Source organism: Rhamphochromis sp. 'chilingali' (genome assembly GCF_963969265.1).
Source record: "Rhamphochromis sp. 'chilingali' genome assembly, chromosome: 3".
In the NCBI taxonomy this organism is placed as follows: Eukaryota; Metazoa; Chordata; class Actinopteri; order Cichliformes; family Cichlidae; genus Rhamphochromis; species Rhamphochromis sp. 'chilingali'.
The window spans coordinates 4,899,339-4,917,658 of NC_137931.1; the positions used below are offsets into that span (position 1 = coordinate 4,899,339).

Here is an 18,320-nt window from a genome sequence, read left to right on the forward strand (position 1 = left end):
CAAATTTGAACAACTGTAATCATTTTTTTCCGGCATCTGAAATATTAGTTTAGTTTGGGGTTGTTGTTGTTTTTGTTTCCTTTTGGCTCCTGATATTAGTCAACTACTATTTGTCAATGTTGAATAATGATAAATGAATTATCTACAGTTGCCTCAAAGCGGTTTATAATGCAATTTCACCAGCTGAGACCGCATCCTCTTTTTAGGTTTGATAGCATTTTTAGTAGATAATGGCAGATGGCTTGAGCATGAATTTAAGCTGCAGTTTGGGGAAGGTCACAGAGGGGACAGCCAGCGACTCCTGAGCTGTGCAGATCCCTGAGTGCTAATGAGAAGTAAACGAATTGGAAAAAGGAGGGAGTGCGGGGCTCAAAAGCAAGAACATACAGCTTGTAGTGCTGAGTGAAAACAAATATGTTCAAATTATACATTTTCACAATTTATTATCAAATGGTCAGAATTTCAAAGTAGTTTTACATGACGCCATGGACCTCCATCTCTCTGGCTCAAAGACAAAGGCCAAGAGCAAGAAAAAAACAAGAGGATGCAATGACAGAAGAAGCTGTGTCAACACACAGCTTCGATGGAAATGATGATGCAGCTTCAATAAGTGGTGCAAAAGTTAACATGAACGGTGCTCTGAGCTGAAACTGCTTTGCAGCTCCCAAAATGTTGATTCTGAAAACGTTACATCCAGATGAAGAGAATCAAAGTTTTCGTTACATGGATGATTGAGCAGCGTTTGATTAAATGAACAATAACTGCTCTTATTTGAATAAAGGAAAAAAATGAGTACAACATAATATCTGAACAGAGATATATCGGACCATGAAAGAACTTTCTGCAGCCATTAACAAACACCAGAATAAACACCCCGAGGCTGCTTTTATTGTTGCTGGCGACTTCAACCACACCAACTTAAAGACAGTCCTCCCCAGATTCCACCAACATGTCTCCTGCCACACCAGAGGAGACAAGACTTTAGACCATGTGTATTCCAACCTGGCTGGAGCCGTTTCTGGTCACCACCCAGAAACGGATCACCATGTACCCCAACCAGAAGCCTTGGATGAACCGGGATGTTCGTCTCCTCCTGAAGGCCCGCAACACCGCCTTTAGGTCAGGAGATGCACACGCCTACAGCACAGCCAGGGCTAATCTAAAGAAGGGCATCAAAAAAGCCAAACACCATTATAAAAAGAAGGTAGAAGAACACTTCTCCAACTCCAACCCCCGACGCATGTGGCAAGGACTCCAGACCATTACAGACTACAGGACCACCAAACCCTCCCCCGCATCCTCTGATGTCTCCTTCCTCAACGAGCTCAACAACTTTTATGCTCGTTTTGAGCGAGGGAACCCCACAACCACAACCAAAGCAGACATGACGCCAGACCACCAACCTCTGACTCTCTCCCCCACCGATGTAGGAGCGGTGCTGAGCAGGATCAATGTCCACAAGGCTGCAGGTCCCGATGGCATCCCCGGGCGTGTTCTCAGAGCGTGTTCTGGGGAGCTTGCAGGAGTGCTCACAGACATATTCAATCTGTCCTTGGCCCACGCTGTGGTACCGGCCTGCTTCAAATCCACCTCCATCGTCCCGATACCCAAAAACTCCAACCCATCTTGCCTCAATGACTACCGCCCAGTAGCACTCACCCCCATCATCACTAAGTGCTTAGAGCAGCTGGTCCTAGCACACTTCAAATCCTGTCTCCCCCCCACCCTGGACCCCCACCAATTCGCATACCGCCAGAACAGGAGCACAGAGGATGCAGTCTCCATCGCACTGCACTCTGTCCTCTCACACCTGGACAACAACAACACCTACGCCAGAATGCTGTTTATAGACTTCAGTTCAGCATTCAATACAATCCACCCCTCACAACTCATCAAGAAACTGACAGACCTGGGCATCAGTTCCCTCATCTGCAAATGGTTACTGGACTTCCTGACCAACCGCCCCCAACATGTCCGGCTGGATAACCACTGCTCATCTACCATCACAATGAACACCGGTGTACCACAAGGCTGTGTGATGAGCCCTTTCCTCTACTCCCTCTTCACCCACGACTGCAGACCTGCTGATGGTTCCAACACCATCATTAAGTTTGCAGATGACACCACGGTGATTGGCCTCATCAGTGACAACGATGAGGCCGCCTACAGGGAGGAAGTGGATCGTCTGGCTGAGTGGTGCGACAGAAACAACCTGCTGCTTAACACCGAGAAGACCAAGGAGCTCATCGTGGACTACAGGAGGAATGCTGACCCACATCCACCCATCCACATTAAGGGGACGGCTGTGGAGCGTGTGAGCAGCTTCAAGTTCCTGGGAGTCCACATCTCCGAGGATCTCACCTGGACGACCAACTGCTCCAAGCTGGTCAAGAAGGCTCATCAGCGCCTCTTCTTCTTGAGGACTCTGAGGAAGAACCACCTGTCCTCAGACATCCTGGTGAACTTCTATCGCTGCACCATCGAGAGCATCCTGACCAACTGTGTAACAGTCTGGTACGGGAACTGCTCTGCCTCGGACCGGAAGGCGTTGCAGAGGGTCGTGAAAACTGCCCAGCGCATCGCCGGAGCACCACTTCCTGCCATAAAAGACATCTACAGGAAGCGGTGTCTGAAAAGGGCTGGGAAAATCATCAAAGACCCCAGTCACCCATCACATGGACTCTTCACCCTCCTGCCCTCTGGGAGGCGCTACAGGAGCCTCCGGACTAAGACCACCAGGTACCGGAACAGCTTCTTCCCCACAGCTGTCAGACTCCTGAACTCTGCCTCCTGACATCTGACCCACGTTAACATATGGACTGAACATACACACACCCACAATGGACAACTGTACCCTCAAACACACAATAATAACATGGACTGAACCACCACTCACAACCACTAGCACTTTATATAGCCTCTGTAGAAACTATCTACACCCTCACTTATCTTAACTGCACTACTGTATAGCTCTGTGTAAATAATCATTCTGTACATTCGATAATCTTTAACCCTACAACTGTTTACAACTTGCATAGTTCACATTTCTGTATAGCTGTATATCTCAGATTTCTGTAAAGTTATTTATTTCATATTCTGTATAGTTTTTCATATTTATATCCTGTTCATAGCCTGCACATAGCTTGTACTCACTACAGCCTGTACATACTTATAGTTATAGAATATTCACAACATACTTCATACCGTGTACATTATAACATACCATAATAGACCCATTTCTGTAATATACTTACATATCTATACTATTGCTAATATATATTGTAATATATCTATATCACTAAAGCACTTCTGGATGGATGCAAACTGCATTTCGTTGCCCTGTACCTGTGCATGTGCAATGACAATAAAGTTGAATTCTATTCTATTCTATTCTATATAACATGTGCTAAATTAACATTCACTGAGCCAGCCACTTGTTTGCATGAGATCTGAGACACTGGAAGCAGCAAAACAGCTTGTAACATGTTGTTATGTTTGATTCAGGTGGACTAAAGAGTCTAATATGGGTAAACTATTAATGATATCAATAAATGAAAGACTGCAGTCCACTTTAGCTAACTAAAGATCCAGAGGAGGCAGAGCATTAACAAGAACACTGTCAGTGTCTGTGTGTCATGGTTCTGGGTCTTTGTCTCAGTTTTGTGTTGGTGGACTTTTGAATGTTGCTTCATCATTATTGTTGTGTTCTTATACTGACTGAAGTTTCCTAGTTTACTTTTCCTGCATTCGTGAATTTTCTGATTATTGTTTTTTCAGTGTCTCCTGTGGATGTCAGTCTTGTTGTCACGTAATGTCTGTCATAGAGTTCGTCTCTGTGTTCTGTCCTCGGCGTCCCCTTAGTGTCCCCAGCCCGTCTTGTGTCTCCCTCTCTTTGTGTCTTAGTGCTGTCTCTGGGTTTTGTCTCCTTTACCTGTTTCCAGTGTCCCTCTCTTTGTGTGTTGTCCTTGTCTCCTCAGTCCGTCGTGTGTTCCCATGTTTGTTTATTTCCATCCTAGTGTCAAGCTCATGTGTCCTTATCTCAGTCTCTGTGTTCGTGCTACTTCTTGTCTTATTTTGATAATCCTAGTCTGTGTTCCCATGTTTGTCCACTCCCGGATCACCCCTCAGTGTATATACTGTATCTGTTTTCCTCTGTCCTTTGTCAGAGTGTCTGTTCACCTACCCCCTGTGTCTCCATATTCCCAGTGTTCAAGGTTTCCGAGTGTTTTCCCAGTTTAGGTTTTCATGGTTGGTTCTGTTTGCTACTCAGCCAGAATAAACAGCTCGCTCTTTTTAAAAGTAGGCTCCAGAATGGATGATGGCATGTTCGCATGTCTTTATGCAACACTGAGTGTGCTGAACTAAAGGTAGGCCTAGTTTCATTTTCATGGTCATTATTATCAAGACAATGATTACGCCTTATTCTGATTATTTCTCCCTTTTGGAGGTGTAACGTTTACATGAGGGGTGTAGGAACATTTCCCCCTAAATATTTTTAGATACATTTTTGTTGAAGTCACAGTTTTTGTCGTATTGATGATGCAGCTAGAATAAGTGCTTTTAAATAAAAGAATAACCATTCAAAGTGCTCAGTGGTGAAACTGTAACTCTTTCAGAGTTTGACAGCTGGACAAGTGATGCCGTATTTAAAGAAACATGAGATGAGTGCAGCATATTATCTGAACAGAGATCATTCAATGAGCAAGAATAAACACTGAAAGAGAAACACTTCACTGTTGATTATCATATGAAGTCTAATGAAAGCTGTTAATCTGTTAATATCCTGTTAATCTGCAAATACAGAACATGCGACTTTAAAGCATCCAGCAAAGTGATAACTGTCCTCTGCCCACTAAGTAGTGACTCTACAAAAGATTATTTTCAATATCATCTTTATATTATATTTAGTTATTCTCCAGCGCAACAATGTAAGGAGCTCTGTGATTGGTTAGGAAAGGACAGACTGGCCACCTGGATTTTTCTTCACTGCACATTGATCCATAGCTTTGCTCTGTAAAGGCTAACAAAGTGCTTTTGCTTTACAAAGACATTCAGCGTCGGTATTCACTCTTTTAAAATGCCACTGAACACTGGAGTGAAATGGAGCCCTGATCCTCAGAGTTTTATTGTTGCTAACATTTCTTATAGATAGCACAGATAGTGCCCCACTGCAGTAATCACTCATGTCTAGATATTCCTGTTAAAAAGGAGTTTTTCCTCCCCACTGTAACATGGCAAACATAGCAAACGGATAATCCAGCTGAAGCTTCAGACAGCCGTCAGACAGTGAAACACTGCCATCTGCTGGACTCCAATAACAAAGACGCTGCTTTGACGGGTGAGGGAGTTTCAACAAGTCTGCAACGACTCAAGCATCAAACTACAGAACTATTATAGCGGACATGGTGCTCTAATGACTGCTTCATTAACGCAGGTCAGAAAGGATCAAACATATCAATAAATTATAAAACACAAAACGTCTCTTATTGCCCAGGGCTCAGGAAGTGAGTGTGTTCCTTATAGCCTATTAAACCTTAGCAGGTTATTTTGATGTGTTACAGATGAAACAGCTATCCAGTAACATTCAGCTACAAAAATGCTTTTTTATAATTACTTTTTTACAGCTTCGCACTTTTACACAAGTTTTATCATCAGTGTCACAATGGCTGCTGCTAAAATTGAGTACAAGATATTTGTTGGCCTGATTAAAGGTCTTGATGCGTGCTCAATCATCCAGGGAAGTAAATCTCCAAAAGTTGATTCTGTTCTTCTGGACGTAGCGTTTTCAGTCAGAGAAACCAGCCGACTGAAGGAACAATGGGCTGGGAGGTCAGTTCCTTAATCATGATTATGCAAATTCTCATGACCATTGATCAACAACCACTGATCAATGGTCTTGAGTACCATTCACAGAGAGTTGGAGAACGGCTGCAATCACAGCATTGTAAGATGGTGACAGATGTACCCTTAGGCCCCCTCCTTGATTCAGAGAGGGTCTTTCCCTTTTCACGTAAATGGCCTCCTTGACTCCGCCCTCAAACCAGCGTTCATTGCAGTTATTGTTGACAATCACATTGTATCGTGTAACCATCCAGCTCACATATTCAATGTAAATGATTTGTTGAACTCAAGACATGATGAATGTTCCTGCATTAAAACACATCCAGCCTAGTGTTCTCACTCTCCCTAAATGGATCTGTTACATTAGTGATATATGGGAGTTGTGTTTCAGTCTTTTCCACATGAGGACATTTACATTTAGTTTTTGCTTTACTGATGAGTGGCTGGTTAACCTGCAGTGGTTGAAGTATGTGTCGGTCGTCTGGAAGAGTAGGTGTAGAAGACGTCTTTAATGAATGTAATGCTCTGAAGGTGTCAGTGATTACTGTGAATTCATTATAAAAGTGGATTTCAGTGAATAAAGACAGGCCCTCATGGTGAAGCTCAGGAGTCCATAAAGTGTAACAGGAGAGCTGTGTCATACTTTCAGAGATTTTACATGAGCCAGTCTTTCAAAAAATACATAAATAAATAATTCATTCATTCATCCACAGAAAACACAATGCTCATATCTGAAAGTAAACTCTGATATATATCCCCGACTAGAGTTACTACTAAATAAAGGCTAAATAAATGACTAAATCTATAAAGACACTCTCCAGAAGAAGTTAAAGGAATTTTATTTATTGTACAAGCAATATCTTCATAAGAATTACAAATTCTGCAGACATATTACCTTCTTACTGAACCTGAATAACTCACACACAGACGTGTCTGCTGCTTATCTTTGTTCAAACATGATGTTTTATCTTCTCTTCAAAACACATTACTCATCTTTCTGGCATCGTGTTACATGAAAACACCTGCATTCTACCTGTGTCATTGTACCACAAAGACAATGATTGCAACACTGTGCTTGCAAAATAGAAGAAATAAGACGACCAGCAAATACATCAAAGATGGTAAAAGTGATTCCACCTTTGTGTCTCCTCCCATTGTTTCCCCAGTCTGTCTAGTTCCCATATTCCCAGGACACCGCTGGACAACAAGTGGGTATTCCAAGACTGAGAGACAGCCAGAGTTGGCAAAAGATCAGACATTCTTAAGTAGAAGTAAAAATACTATTGTTCCAGTGAAAGTTAAAGTACTGATTCAACTTCATTACTCAGCTAAAGCAAAAAAGTACAGGCTCGAAGCGCTTACAGAGAAAAGCATACAACAGAATGCTGATGGCGGCAGTAACACACACTTGGAGGAGAGGCTCCAGCCGTCCATTCCAGCCCTATCCCTAACATTAACTCTAACCATAACTTTAACCTTAACCCTATCAGGTCTTGTTTTACAAAGCGATTCATGATCAGAATAAAAAACACATTTACACATACCGATGATTTGTCACATAGCATCGTTACCTGTTGGGATGAGAACATGTTGTTTCCAGAACACCACAAATTGGGGTGTCTGTAGCTCAGGTAGAGCAGGAAACCTACTAATCAGAAAGTTGCTGGTTCAATCCCCCTCTGCTCCAACCTGCATGCCAAATATCCTTGGGCAAGATGCTAACCCCAAGTTGCTCTCCGATGCATCCATCGGGAGGATGAATGCGTATTAATGTTAGATAGAAAGCACTTACAGAGAAAAAGCATAGAAAAAAGTGAGTGCATGAATGAGGCAAGTTGTAGAGAGTAGAAAGGTTTTATACAAGAACCAGTTCATTTACCGTTATATTTTAGTTTTATTTTCAGTTCTGTACTTTTTACATGTAATATTGATTCATTAGATTGACTACATGTATTAGACCTAACTTGCTGACAGCAAATTTAAACGACCGTAATAATTTATTTTCAGCGTCTGAAATATTTATTTAGTTTGTTTTTTGTTTTCTTTTTGGCTCCTGATATTAGTCAACTACTATTTGTCAATGTTGAACTAATAATGAATCTAAGAAAAGGTATTTGTCACGGTTGTCCAGCGTCAACCGTGGGGATGTGAGGAAGGAGGAGCCAGGCACGGAGCTCTGAATGCAAGCAGTGCGTTTATTTACAGTGAATGGAAAATAACAATAAATCCGCAGTGCGTTCCCGACTCCCGTGAAATGTCCTCTTCCCAGTGCTAGTGTTCCTTGTCTCCGCTCCTCAGTGTCTGAGCACCCCGTGCTCGCTGCCCTCTCGTCTCCACGCTTCTCCTGGGGAGATAACAAACAGGCAGCCGTAAGACACATACAATGCGGCAGACTATCCGTACTGACTGGCCGAGAGACTAACGTGAAGTCACGCAATGATCCAGCGTCAGAGAGAGCGCCACCGCATTCTTAAGTAGCTCCTCCGACAAGGCTTGATCAGCTGTGTGATGGTCTTCAGGTGTGGCCAACCACCTGGCAGGGCCACACCCACCAGGCCTGAAGGTGCCTGTAAACAGGTGCTCTCAGAAACGCCGGCATCCACACACACACACACACACACACACACACACACACACACCTGCAAGCAGGGAGAACGAGGGACAGCACACCAAAAACACACATGTCCATAACTGCTGGGTCGTTTAGACTCCTGAGCTGTGCACGAGGGGTCGAACACCCACTGGAAGGCCGGGCACTTGTTTTCAACCGTAATATACCTGATGTGCTCAGGTAACCTGTAGCGCCATGAAACCTCTGTCACACCAAAGCGCATAAAAAATGATGCTTTAAGAGACTGATGGGATCGGGCAGCAGGGAAAACATCCACAAAATGCTACTTTCAGTTTTTAAGTAGAGTCATTACATGCTTGTTAAAAGCAAACTCTCATATAGTTTTTAATGTGCTTCTTTCATTACAATGACTAGATAAAGAATGTGGCACTGTCTCTATTTAACACTGGCTACCCCAAAATGTTTCCAAACCTTCAACCGTAACTTTCACTGAGAGATTTTTAGATACGGTTATTGAAGCTGTGGGGTTAATTTTTTAAGTAACACGAGACGAGAGGCAGCAGCATACATACAGAGCATCAGTGATAGAAAGCTAGGCTAACATAGGGTAGCTACCTGTTCAAGGAGAAACATGTATAGGCCCATCTCAAGTGCCAGTGAACATCTAAATGATTCAGGGAAGACTTTGGAGAAAGTGCTGTGGGGAGATGAAACGAAATTATGTGGCTTTAACTGACCTTTTGAAATAGGAGTGTGATGCAAAAAATAGCATCCCCGCAGTCAAGCAGAGAGATGGAAACATTATGATGTGGGCTACAGGACGACTTAGTCGGGGTTCCAAGCAGTCAGGAAATGTGACATCGTCAGACTGCAGGCCACGGATTGGCTTGTCAGTCGCGGCACTCAATGAGTCATGAGACGGTGTCTTTCACTAAAATCAAAACTGCAGTTTTTTTAAAACCCTGCAACAAGGCAAATAGCTGCACAACACCGTGGTTTCCAAGTGTGACAAAAAGCCACAGATACATCATCGCTGCGACGTCTTCCTTTGTTGTGGCATTCGTGTTGCTCATAAATGACAACATGGACATCGGGCCGCTTTGCTGTAATGACCCCACGCACATTAGGTGGTACTTGATTGTAATGGAAAATGAGTCACAGCAAGCTGATCTGAGTATGTACTAATGGAGAAGTGCTATAAGATCACGGAGTGGTCTAGTCAGTCTCCAGACATCAGTACTGTAGAAAATCTGTGGAGGGAGCTGAAGTTTCAACTTTCCAAGTGGCAGTCAAGAAACTTACAGGATTTAGAGAGTTTCTGTAAGGAGCAGAGGGTTAATGTTTGTGTGTCCTCACTGTAAAGACTGCAGGTTACTGGAGCGTGTCGTGTCATGTTTCCTGTTGCTCTGAGGTGCATCCAACAAATACACAAATCATTTACCACTAATAATAACACCTCCCCCACTTAAGTGTGTTCAACAGGAAGCTAAAGACTGGTGCTGTTAAAGTGTTCAAAAAACAGCAGGAGCTCGGTGTGAGGCCACAGTGGGCCAAAAAACACAAGATGACCTCCAGCAAGGACAAAATGTATCTGGACGTCTCTGTGAGCATCTGTCTCACTGTGTAAGTGTAGCACAGTGTCTGTGTGTGCATGGCTGGGCAAGAGAGACAGCACAACTGAAAGCCAGCACTCAGACGAGGACCCGGTGCATCGTCTGTCTCATCTCAGCCAGTTTACTTACAAACTCTTTAAGTTTGAATTTTAAAGCCAACAATGTGCACAGGGCAGTGATATTTCAAATGAAGGTAAACTATTCCAATCTCTGCAGCCCCAATTGTGTATCACACACACACTAAGTTCTCCTCCTGCCTTCAGCCCAACCGTTGAGCGCGATGACAAATAGAGCCGCAGAATTTTGCTGCTGTGTAATTAAATTGAGACGTGGGGTCAAAATTCCCACCTAGATTGAGTGAGATGAAATAGAAATCGGCTCTCCTCTAACTGACTTTATAGAAATAATTACATCAGCTGCATTTATAACTGTTATTAAATAACAGCAGCACACGAGAACTAAAGTGTAATCCCAGCACATTTCGCTTCGCTTGCACTGATTCTTTAGAGATGACGACCGTGGTGGGTAATTAAGGGCAAACAATATACAAGTGGCGTGAAAAATGGAGGCTGCATTACCTTTCCAAAGCTTCCTTTCCCGATGGCCCGCAGTATCTGGAAGTGGTCAAAGTTTACTGTGGAGAAAATGAGAAGCAGTTAGTGAGAACGTGTCAGTTTGAGCTGAGCTATAAAACAGGGAACATGACATGTACAGCACTGTGCAAAAGTCTTGAGCCATCCCTCATTTGCTTCCAGGGATCCGGACTTCCCTGTAATCTTTAACGTGGTATTAAGGAATAGCTCTCCAGGCTTTTTAAAGTGTTTCTGATTTTTAATCCAGGGCTTGTATTTGACCACTTTTTGTCTGTTAAGACCCTTCACACTAATCTCTGAAACATTCAAACATAAACAGACACCTAAGTCACGGAAAGGACCAGAAAACTTAACAAAGAACCAATTTTAAATTGTATCTGTACACATTTACTTGCAGCCTATTGCAAAAAAACAAAAGCCCACATCATTTGTTCTCACTTCTTTAGTTGAAGAATGCAGTTAATAACACCGTTAACACAGACTGACCTGGCAAAACACGAAAAAATAAGGGGGTGGTTCAAGACTTTTGATCGGTACTGTATGACAAATGCAAATGTGCACTTCACAATGTATCGCTGCACTTCGGCAGTACTGTGCAGATTAAATGTTTTTTCCTTCCCGATGCATGTGAAAGGTTAAGACTTACATCTCCAAATGTACTGGAACTGATTTGAACCAGAGGACTCAGCCACACTGTTACTATGTACTGCATAAACACGTTTACCGATGAAGGTAAATCAGACGCTGTCCTGACTGTGTGGCTAAATTTTGTGCTGAAAGCATCAAATCAATTGAATATGATTAACTTGCTATGAGAGGTTTTTACTCCAAGTGTGACTTTTTCTGGCTTCATACACCTTTCAGGGTCAAATTCAAGCACTTTGTAAGCACGTTTAATGTCCATTTTCAACATTTTCCAGCACATTACCATAAAAAGGATGCATATTTCACTTCGCATCACCTGAGTAAGACCACGTGAAAGGCCAAATTAATAAGTCTTCTCATCAGATATTGATGCTTCTTTCTTATGTGACACAAAAAACAGGAGGAGACAGATCTTTGCTTGTGTTGTTTTTTAAGTTCGTTCATTCAAAACTAACTGTAAGACGCTTAACTACATTGCAGTCTGTGTTATTGTTGTAGACCTAATTATCACCTTTAAAGTGTTTGTGCTAATAACATCATGTAGAGTAAGACAGGCATAGAGAACAGCACTGACTGGGAGAGGCTTTGAACACATGACATACTCAGATCAATTCAACACTTTAGACTTTAAAAATGCACAAGCGTCTTTCAAAAACCCATTTATTTAATCTATCATCATTGATATTATTATGTACAGTTAGAATGTACTGTTCATCTCCCTTAAATAAACAGGCAGCCTTAAAGTGTGAAATAGTCACTTGTCTACTGTCTCAGTGGCTGATAGTGCCCCACAGGCCTCAATGTCAGCTCGAAGCCATTATGTTTCAATTGTTTAATGATAAACAGATTTTGAATGAAAGCGAGGAAACTTCGCTAGCACAAAAAGTGCCTATTCTTTCTTCCCATATGGTTCAGTCATATTACCGTCATTTCCCCCTAAGCTGTTCCCAAAGACACCAGGTTAATACTTGAAAAGGCTGCAGCGATACACAAAAATATCATCAATATTCTGTTTACTTGGTGACAACGTCGCTTTTAGCCTTCAATCAGAAAGCCTGACGTTGGCTAGTTAAGCATCGGGCTAACGTTTAACGCTTTCACTTGAGGGAAGTAACTCGTATTACTGCTACTGCTGTGTAATCTTGGTTCAATTCACAGCATATTCTACAAGTTACCCTGCAATAACTAACTGTTAGAATAGCGCCACCGTATTGTATCGCACTGAGTGCACTTCAATCCTTTATCCCGCGAGTTTGCTAGCTAGCAAAATAATAATACCAATTTTAAACAAATAACATGTGTAACGTACACACTCGAGAAAATTATTTACTAGTACTTACGCAAACTCCCCCGTTGTGAAAACGTACAAATCCTTCTTGTATTTTTCGTTTTCCAGCAAACACTCATTAAAACGGCCTCCAGGCACATTAGCGCACTCACCCCCGACTGATCAGGGAGGGGGTGGGGGGTCACACATTGAAACAGACTAACGTGCAGAGGTACAGCCCAGGCAGACAAATGTTGCTTTTAGACTTTGCGACTCGTTTTATTTCTCTATCTGATAAGAAAACTATTCAATCAGATAGTTCTTTGTGGTGAATGAAATACGGTTACAGTTTCAAGAAGTTTTAAGCACCAAATCCGAAATCCAAGCACTGCAATATTAAAATCCAATTCAATTTCTTGTTTGCTCCGAAATCTACGACATGACTATATACAGAAAAGCTTGACGTGGTATGCAAAAAAAAACCCGAAGACAATACAAATACAAATACATGAACAAAAAATGTTTTAACTGTCAGTTATGTCATTTTAAAATTTTCCAAAACTAACATTTTCTTTGATTGACTGATATTAAATTGATTAGGGTCAAGTTTACTGTGAACAATATTACACAAGCAAGCACGTGTGCGCATGCGCACATATTAGAATCCCTTCGCTCGCTTCTCATATGTGCGCATGCGCACATATTAGAATCGCTTCGATCGCTTGTGACGTGGTAACTTTGCTTTGATCCTTTCTGACGTCATAACTTTGCTTTGATCCGAAAACCTATAAATAGGAGCGCTCACCTGTTACTTTATGCTTAACGGACGTTGACCTGCAGCAACTAAAACCCTTTTGAGAAGATTTGAGAGCAATTTACGAGAGAAACCAAAACAAGTTCAGTTTTGTTTCTCACCAATTCACAGCGCAAACAGACACATTACACCATGTCAGCCAACCCATCCTTCGGCTCAGATGAGCTTGGAATATCTAAAGGGACCATTTTGGGAGATCACCACATGGTGGAGGCTTTCCTTGGAGAAGGAAGCTTTGGTGTTGTAACCAGATGTCGCGATACAAAAAACAACAAAACTGTTGCTGTTAAAGTCAACAAGAGCGACCCTGAAATTCTGCTCCAGGCAAAACTGGAAATTTTCATCCTGGAGCAGCTACGACGCTTGGATCCAGACAGGTGCAACATCGTCGAATGGAACGGCTATTTCCTCGATGGAGAGCGCATTTGCCTGAATTTTGAACTCCTCGACCAAAGCCTGTCAGACTACATAGGGGACCGGAATAACCAAGGTCTCCCAATGAGAGAAATCAGGCCAATTTTGCATCAGCTCGCAAATGCTCTATTCCACCTGGGTTCTGTGGGAATAGTGCATGCTGACCTCAAACCTGTCAACATCATGGTTGTGAACCGCAGTGAGTCTCAAGTCAGAGTCAAACTTATAGACTTTGGCATCGCATGTAACACCTCTGCAGTGATTCCTGGTGACTGTGTGGGGACAATTGGTTATTGTGCACCTGAGATTATGCTTGGCACTCCATATGATGAAGCAATTGACATGTGGTCTCTAGGGCTGGTAGCTGTGGAGCTTGCTACAGGGGTGCCTCTCTATCCTGGGGAAGACGATTATGACGTTTTGAAATTCATAATTGAAACCCAGGGTCAGCTACCAGATCATCTCCTAGAGTCTGGCTTGTACACTGACAGCTATTTCATCGAGGATAACCACAAGGAACAGCGCTGGACATTTAAGACCCCAGAACAATTTCAATACGAGACAGATTATCGATCCAAGGAAACTCGATCGATAAAACTTAAGTGTCTCGATGACCTCGAGCAACTGCTGAAAGTTAGGCGAGGACCGGAAAATGGCCAAACATTATTTGTAAGGCTAATCAAAGAAATGTTGGCCTTGGATGCAAATCAGCGCATAACACCCTCGGAGGTTCTGAAGCATCCCTTTTTCCACCCTGGCCTCTCAAGGAGAACCCCCTGCACTGACATGAATAGTACAGGGGGAGAACTCCTTGTGCTCTCTCAGCAGCCTTCAAGCTGGAAAAGTCATGGATTGCAAAAATTCAGCTGCAGTTTCCAAAACTCAGTTGAATTTCCTCAAAAAGGAGACATCAACATCTCAGCCAACCCATCTGCCTCTGAAGATGATCTTCAAATAACGGAAGGGACCATTTTAGGAGATCACCACGTGGTAGAGGCCTTCCTTGGAGAAGGAGGCTTTGGTTTGGTAACCAGATGTCGCGATACAAAAAACAACAAAACCGTTGCTATTAAAGTCAACAAGAGCGACCCTGAAATTCTGCTCCAGGCAAAACTGGAAATTTTCATCCTGGAGCAGCTACGACGCTTGGATCCAGACAGGTGCAACATTGTGGAATGGAACGACTATTTCCTCGATGGACAGCGCATTTGCTTGAATTTCGAATTGCTCGACCAAAGCCTGTGGGACTACATTGGGGACCGGAATAACCGAGGTCTCCCAATGAGAGAACTCAGGCCAATTTTGCATCAGCTCGCAAATGCTCTGTTCCACCTGGGTTCTGTGGGAATAGTGCATGCTGACCTCAAACCTGGAAACATCATGGTGCTGAACCACAGTGAGTCTCCCGTCAAAGTCAAACTCATAGACTTTGGCCTCGCATGTCCTGCTTCTGCAGTGATTCCTGGTGACCGTGTGGGGACAACTGGTTATTGTGCACCTGAGGTTATGCTTGGCATTCCATACCACGAAGCAATCGACATGTGGTCTCTGGGGCTGGTAGCTGTGGAGCTTGCTACAGGGGTGCCTCTCTATCCTGGGGAAGACGATTATGATGTTTTAAAATTCATAATTGAAACCCAGGGTCAGCTACCAGATCATCTCCTAGAGTCTGGCCTGTACACTGACTGCTACTTCATCGAGGATAACTACAACAAACAGCGCTGGACATTTAAGACCCAAGAACAATTTCAATACGAGACACATTATCGATCAAAGGAAACTCGATATATAAAACTTAAGTGTCTCGATGACCTCGAAAAACTGCTGAAAGTTAGGCGAGGACCGGAAAATGGCCAAACATTATTTGTAAGGCTAATCAAAGAAATGTTGGCCTTGGATGCAAATCAGCGCATAACACCCTCGGAGGTTCTGAAGCATCCCTTTTTCCACCCTGGCCTCTCAAGGAGAACCCCCTGCACTGACATGAATAGTACAGGGGGACAAAACCTTGTGTTCTCTCAGCAGCAATCATCGTTTGGGTGGCCAGAATTCTAGGGGAGCTAGAAATTCTTGTGGCAAAAAAGCCCAAAACAATAACATCAACAAAAAAAAGCAATGAATGTGGTCTTAAACTTGGGCACAATTTGGCTTGAAATCCATCAACTAATCTCTCAATATTCAAAGCGGAGCAGCAGACAACTTACCATCACATCAGTCCTTCAATCAGACCTACAACAAACGTCTTCAGTCTCTCACCCCAACCGGTCGCAGCAGATGGCCGCCCCGACCTGAGCCTGGTTCTGCCGGAGGTTTCTTCCTGTAAAAAGGGAGTTTTTCCTTCCCACTGTCGCCAAAGTGCTTGCTCATAGGGGGTCATATGATTGTTGGGTTCTCTGTATGTATTATTGTAGGGTCTACCTTACAATAATACATACAGCCTTGAAGTGACTGGTGATGTGATTTGCTGCTGAATCAATTCGGAACTAATTGGAAATCTGGATATTAATTAAATAAACCTGCTTTGAGCATCAATTAATTGTTGTTTGAAATTCTTTATAAATATATAAATATAGTGCCACTCTTCTACTGTTTAAATTGCAACTGTTTCAAACTGACTAATTTATTCATACACTTGAGCATAAACACATGCACAGTAAATGGCCTGTACTTGTACAGCGCTTTACTTAGTGCCCAAGGACCCCAAAGAGCTTTACACTACATTCAGTCATTCACACATTCACACACTGGTGATGGCAGCTACATTGTAGCCACAGCTGCCCTGGGGCGCACTGACAGAGGCGAGGCTGCCGGACACTGGCGCCACCGGGCCCTCTGACCACCACCAGTAGGCAACGGGTGAAGTGTCTTGCCCCGGGACACAACGACCGAGACTGTCGGAGGCGGGGCTCAATCTGGCAACCTTCCAATTACAGGATGAACTGCGAACTCTTGAGCCACGATTGACCTATATACACATATACTTTACAGTACTAGTCAGTGCTTACATACTAGTTCTTTTCCCTACTTTTTCATGCTTACTGGTACAAATGCCTGTTACTAGAGTTAAATGCTATCAATGTATTCTCACAGTTATGGAACTGTACAAATGCATACAAAATAACGCTCACGTAAACATAACTGTGCACTAGTTTGCCCTTATTGCTGCAGTTTGTTTCAAGTTGTTCTCTCTCTCTCTCTCTCTCTCTCACTCACACACACACACACACACACACACACACACACACACACACACACACACACACACACACACACACACACACTCACTATGTAACGTTTCAGCAAGAAAATACCGCCCCTCCCCCCCACAGTGACACCACCACCACTAGTCTGCACAGCTGACATAAGGCAGCATGGATCCATCCTTTCATGCTATTTATGCCAAATTCTGACCCGACCATCTGCATGTCAGAGCAGAAATCAAGACTCATCAGACCAGGCAACATTTATCCAATCTTCTCATGTCAAATTTTGAGAACTGTAGCTTCAATTTCCTGTTCTTAGCTGACCAAAACGCTCTTCTGCATTCTTTGGTTGCAACAAATGGTTGTATGAGCTACGGTTGCCTTCCTATCAGACATTTTTCTCTGACCGTTGACATCAATAAGGCAGTTTTTCCAAGAGAACTGCCTTTCACTGGATATTTTCTCTTTTTTGTCACCGAAAAGGGTGTCTGTGTTACTTCTTGTCTTATATATATTGTCTCTGTTTTCCTCTGTCCTTTGTCAGAGTGTCTGTTCACCTACCCCCTGTGTCTCCATATTCCCAGTGTTCAAGGTTTCCGAGTGTTTTCCCAGTTTAGGTTGTCATGGTTGGTTCTGTTTGCTACTCAGCCAGAATAAACAGCTCACTCTTTTTAAAAGTAGGCTCCAGAATGGATGATGGCATGTTCGCATGTCTTTATGCAACACTGAGTGTGCTGAACTAAAGGTAGGCCTAGTTTCATTTTCATGGTCATTATTATCAAGACAATGATTACGCCTTATTCTGATTATTTCTCCCTTTTGGAGGTGTAACGTTTACATGAGGGGTGTAGGAACATTTCCCCCTAAATATTTTTAGATACATTTTTGTTGAAGTCACAGTTTTTGTCGTATTGATGATGCAGCTAGAATAAGTGCTTTTAAATAAAAGAATAACCATTCAAAGTGCTCAGTGGTGAAACTGTAACTCTTTCAGAGTTTGACAGCTGGACAAGTGATGCCGTATTTTAAGAAACATGAGATGAGTGCAGCATATTATCTGAACAGAGACCATTCAATGAGCAAGAATAAACACTGAAAGAGAAACACTTCACTGTTGATTATCATATGAAGTCTAATGAAAGCTGTTAATCTGTTAATATCCTGTTAATCTGCAAATACAGAACATGCGACTTTAAAGCATCCAGCAAAGTGATAACTGTCCTCTGCCCACTAAGTAGTGACTCTACAAAAGATTATTTTCAATATCATCTTTATATTATATTTAGTTATTCTCCAGCGCAACAATGTAAGGAGCTCTGTGATTGGTTAGGAAAGGACAGACTGGCCACCTGGATTTT

General features: G+C 42.8%; 1 long non-coding RNA gene across 1 annotated transcript; it reads right to left on the reverse strand.

The window, feature by feature from the left end:
- Window positions 1-8,020: 8,020 nt before the first annotated feature.
- LOC308393983 lies at window positions 8,021-12,981 on the reverse strand. Its single transcript, XR_013971072.1, has 3 exons — window positions 12,605-12,981; window positions 10,605-10,660; window positions 8,021-8,185 (listed from the first exon to the last, which is right to left on the reverse strand). It is a non-coding gene; the product is annotated as an uncharacterized lncRNA (long non-coding RNA).
- Window positions 12,982-18,320: the final 5,339 nt, after the last annotated feature.